Below are 5829 nucleotides of genomic sequence, written 5' to 3'. Positions count from 1 at the left end.
GACCCACGGGAAGAGGAGTAGAAGGGATTTTTCCGGCAGTAATCTTGAATCGGCTCAAGACGTCGTTCACATATTTTGTCTGATGAATGAAGATTCCCTCCGCAGACTGATGAACCTGCAACCCTAAAAAGAAATTCATCTCTCCCATCGAACTCATCTCGAACTTAGTTTGCATTGATTTCTCGAACTCCTTACACAACGTCTCGTTTGTAGACCCAAATATTATGTCATCAACATAAATCTGAACGAGCAGAAGATCATCAACAATATTTTTATAAAACAAAGTGCAGTCGATAGTTCCACGTTTGAAACCGTTATCCGTCAGATGGTCGACGAGTGTGTCTTACCAAGCTCTCGGGGCTTGATGTAGACCATATAATGCCTTGTTTAATCGGTAAACACGGTCAGGATAATCAGGATCTTCAAAACTTGGAGGCTGTAAGACAAACACTTCCTCATGAAGTTCACCATTGAAAAAAGCACTCTTTACATCCATTTGATAAAATTTAATATTCTTGTAAGTAGAATATGCCAGAAAGATTCGAATCGACTCTAATCTTTCAATTGGAGCATATACTTCAGTGTAATCAATACCCTCTTGCTGATGAAAACCTTGCACAACTAATCGTGCTTTGTTTCTCACAATTACCCCACTGCCGTCTTTCTTACACTTATATACCCACTTAGTCGGAATTGCCTTCTTGACTCGAGCAGGTTTATCAATAAGATCCCGAACACCCAAACGTGCAAATTGCTGTAATTCTTCTTGCATAGCTTCTACCCATGAAGGATCTTGAAGTGCCACACGAGGAGTCGTTGGCTCAACTTGAGATAGAAAACAAGTGAATTTAGCAACATTAGCAATCTCAGATGAGTGTAAGTCAGCATAAGCACATAGAGCATTATTTTCACTTGAAGAAGCAACTTATGTTGTGTTTGAACTCCCACATCAAGGTCTTCAATAATGTTTTCTTGTGGATGGTAATTATGAATCCTGAGAGTAGGATTCTCAGAAACAGCAACATTTTCAAATAAATTAGTGTAATGTTCACCCAATTCAGAAGATGGAACATCACTGTCAAGTTCAATAACTTGATCCACAACTGCATTATCATCAGATGAAGTAGAAGCATTATCATAATGAACAGGAGACTCATTATCAGGTTCTTCAGTTGGAGCTTCAACATCATTTGAGCTTGCGAACCTTGGAATTTCCAAATGATCTTCAAAATAAGCACGAACTAAATCTTCATCTGGATGATCAGTTGTTGGTGTAAAAGAATTAAATAAGCCATCATAATCAAACATCCAGTCGGGACCTTTTCCTTGGGAAGGAGTAGTGTACTTTTGACAGTCCACATGGTACCATTCTTCAACACAACCGGACGTAAAGTTAAACACTCTTTTCTTAGGTGACGCATACCCCAAGAAATAACCTTCAATGGCTTTTTCATCAAACTTTCCCACATCCTTTTTCAACATAGTACAAGGACACCCAAATGGTTCCAAGTACTTTAAATTAGGTTTACGATTATTCAACAATTCATAACTGGTCTTCTTGAATCTTTTTAACAGTTAGAACTCGATTGAGTGTATAACAAACAGTATTCACCGCCTCATTCCAAAACTGGACAGGAAGCTTTGAATCAGCAAGCATCGTTCTGGCAGCTTCAATCAACATTCTATTCTTTCTTTCAGCTACACCGTTCTGTTGTGGTACATATGGGGCACTGTATTCTCGATGAATTCCTTTTTGTACACAAAAGAAATCCAATACAGTATTTTTAAATTCAGTACCATTGTCACTTCGAATTCTCCTCACTTTCAGTTTGTAAAGTGATTCGATCTTAGTGATTAGATTTTGAACAAGACCCGGTGTTTGATCTTTTGAACTCATAAATAAAACCCATGAATATCTTGAATAACTTAAATTTTTTTAACGACACCCCCTCTACCAGATCGTTTGCCATTAAGTAGTTCATCTTTCGAACATGTATGTGACCCATTCTTCGATGCCAAAGCATTGAGTCTTTCTCGGTCGCTTTCGAGACAAAACACGTTTCGATCAATGTAGATACTTTAGTATTCATATTCAAGACATAAATATCATTTGATCGAGGTGATCGCATGACAACCATGTCCTCGGGAATCACCTAACCCGGTTTTAAAATCAGACACTCTTTATCTGTAAATATTGTCGTGTATTGCTTATCACATATTTGCGACACACTTAATAAGTTATGATCCACTTTATCACAATAGTTAACCTTCTCAAAAGTAATATTCCCATTTGACACATCACCTTCTTGTGTAATCATACCCCCAGAATTCCTAGCAAACGCCACATAACCCCCTTGTATATTTCTCACATTTGTTAAGAGGTTGAGATTCCCAGTAATATGACGAGAACATCCACTATCCATGATCTAGTTTTCACCAGAAATGGTCTTGGATGTACACTACACACAAAAGAAAATGATTAGTACAAAAAGGCAGCCCAGGCCTCGGTCTTGGGCACCTTTTGGTTTCCTTGAGAAAATTTAACTTTAGATGCATTCAATTGTAGTTCAGCAACTTGAGAATAAGTTACAGGTTTCTTAGACTTACGTCTTAGATACGCAGCTTGAACCACATTTGAATTAACGTTTTTGCAAATTGGTTCGATTGGAATAAACTTAGGTTTAACGGAACCATGAGTTTCATTCACATGAACAACTTTTCGAGGATGTACATTCGAAAACATAATATGAGTATCATCAGCATACGACACAGGTCGTTTCAGAATCTCCTTTACCAAAGGAACTGGCTTAGAATGGTCCTTGATAAAAGGATGAAGATTCTGATAGTTCTTCTGGCCACAATTTCTTACTACATGACCTTGTTGAACGCAAAGAAAACAACTTCGCATGTCAACATGATGATGTTGAAAATTTGTTGGAACATGTGACACAGATGATGACTGGTGACTCACATTTTTGGTCATGCTCTTAGCAAAATCATCAGATAATTCAGATTTCTTTTTCAAGTAAAAATCTAAATTAGAACAGTTTGAAAAGCTTTTCAACGTATCTGTTCCAGTTGACTTCACAAATTGAACCCTTTTAGCTTGTTTTAATACTTTCTTTGCTTTAGTCAATGGATCAGATGGAACTGAAGTTTTTGCATGAGCATATTTACATTCAAGTTCACGAACCTTGGAGGTTTCATTGTGAAACACACTCTCAATCAGTTCAGGTTTAATGATACTTATTGGAATGTCTTTCTCAGTGAACATTGTGTCCATCCCCTTTAACATAAACACACGAGCAGATGACGGCTTAGATGCATTAGGATTTATGAAATGCAACAAATCCTCATCAGAAATTTTGGGTTTTTCTAGTTTCTTAGCCTTCACTGGTTTGACAAAAGCATCTTGTTTCATCTTAGTTGTGGGTGAACCATACACAGCTTCCTCAAATTCATGAGGTTCACAAAGTATGTGATTAGAACTTGGAATGTTCTTGTTCTTGTGTATAATTTCAGGTTCAAACACATCCTCAATGATAACTTTGTCAACATTTTCAACAAAAACTGTGTTGCTTTGAACATGAGGTTTCTGAGTTGAAGATTGGGTGTTAAGACCTTTAGTAGTAACTGGTTTTGATTTTTCTGAAATCACAGATTCTTTAGGAATAACATCTTCCTCAGTTGGAGCAAAAGGATTAATTTTATAATCATTGTGAAATGATGGTGGAATTTAAACAAAATCTATACCTTTCTTTGAGTCCTTTTGTTTTCCAGAAACTTCAATAATTTCATTCAACAGAAAAGATGAATTTCGAAATTTACCCAATTTGTTCTTTAACTCAAGAACCTCATTCTCAAGCTCGGTTATCTTTGAACGATTTTTCAAAATTTCTTGAAACTTTTGGTCATTAATTGTCATTTTCACAGATAACTCAGCTTTGAGATCATGGTTACTTGTCGACAATGCTTCAATCTTTTCACGAGATCTCATTTGAAATTCGAGAGATTGTCGATAAGTATCCTTTATCAAAGCAATTTCTCTCACTAAATTGTCATTGTGATTCTTTAAAGATTCTAACTTAGGTTTGTTAGATTCACATTCAGCACAATTTACTTTAACAGATGATGTAGCAGAAATAGAATGACTAACCTCATTAATCTTAGCCATGCACGCAAAGACTGTAGTAGGCTTGTCATGGGAATCATCAGAATCCGATCCAGAATCATTATCAGAAGAGACCTCACTTCCATGGTAATCTTGAGTCAAGCCTAACAAATCCAAATTAGCTTGAGTATCGTTGCACAGTAATCGTTGTGACCAATCATCTCCATTAGCTAACATTCTTGTGACCAATAACTTGATGGTTTCTTCTCAGCATCATTACCTCATGGTGTTGAAGAGTTTGAACTTTGACCAAGAGGACCATTATACTTCTTTTTCGGTTTGTCACATTCTTTTGCAAAATGACCGAATTCTTGACAATTATAACATTTCACCTTCAACTTGTCAAATACTAACTTCTTGTTCAGGGAAGGAAGATCTTTTCCGGTTCTTAGCATGAATCTTTTCACCTTACGAACAATCATTGCCATGTTCCACTTTAAATCCATGATTTCTAAGTCGTCTGGATCAATCTGATCATAGTCTTCATCAGTCAAATCACTAGTGGCAATTTTGCTACTCACCAGATTTTCGTAAGACGTAATGAAAGCTGATAAGAAACCAAAATTTTGTTCAGCTTCTTTCATGTTGACGTTCGGAGGTGATGAGTATTGATTTGTCAAAGACGAACTTCCTGAACCAGTAGAAACATTTGGTTATCCAGAGTTACCAGGAGTATAAAAACATGCTCTAGGATCACTATATATAGTTATTTCATTTTCTCTTGCGTTCTGTGTCAGAAAAGCAGTGATCGGTGAAATTGTTGAACTTAGAGGCATGCTCCCACCATAGAAAGCAGGATCTTGACTTTCCTTTGATGATTTTTGACACTTGAGATCATACTCACGAGCTTCAATCTTTTGTAAAAACTCACTTGCAGTCAAGTCTTCATTAAAATAACTGTTTTCTTTTAATACCATTAGAAAAGTAGAGTACGAACTTGGTAATGCACTCTTAATAGTATCAATCTTATCAATCTCAGAAATTTCCAACTTCATTTAATCCATTTCTGCAATCAAGTGATTGAATCTCGTTGTCATTTCTTCAACCGTTTCGCCTTTCAGTAAATTAAAGTTTCTAAATTGAAACTTATGCATCACATTTTTGCTTTCAGCCGTGTTTCCCATACTTCTCATTCGGATATGTTGAAACAGAGAGGCACATATTTTAATAATACCCACTTGGTGAAATATATTTTCAGGTAAAGCCATGGTTAGAGTAGAATATGATTTTGTCTCTATCTCTAGTGCCTTCTTCTCTTCTTGTGAGTATTGAGATATAGCTTTAGGTCTGAATCCGATAGTCTCATCTCCAATCATAGGAACAGTATAAACTTCATCTAAGCAATATGAGCAGTCAGGGTGAACTGATCCTAGATGAGCACGAAATCTAGGTTCCCATTTGGCGAAGTCACTGAACTTCATCAATCTTGGACATTTCGAATGTGAACCTATCTCGGTATCAAGTTGCAACATTTGTTGCATCAACATGTTTTGAGAAGCTAATGCATGCGTACCGGCCATTTTTAACAATTTTCAAAAATTCAAGGGTCTAACGAATCAAACAACGAATAAGATTAACGAGTGGTGAATGTAACGAACTGTAAACAGTTGTAGCGAAATGTGAACAATAGATTAACTAATCAAATCTTAACGAAGCTA

Source organism: Bidens hawaiensis, unplaced genomic scaffold (assembly GCF_021521415.1).
Source record: "Bidens hawaiensis isolate Kalapana, Puna unplaced genomic scaffold, B.hawaiensis_p1.1 tig00025557_1, whole genome shotgun sequence".
Lineage (NCBI taxonomy): Eukaryota > Viridiplantae > Streptophyta > Magnoliopsida > Asterales > Asteraceae > Bidens > Bidens hawaiensis.
The sequence above is the reverse complement of the archived record's forward strand: the minus strand, read 5'-3'. Positions refer to the sequence as shown.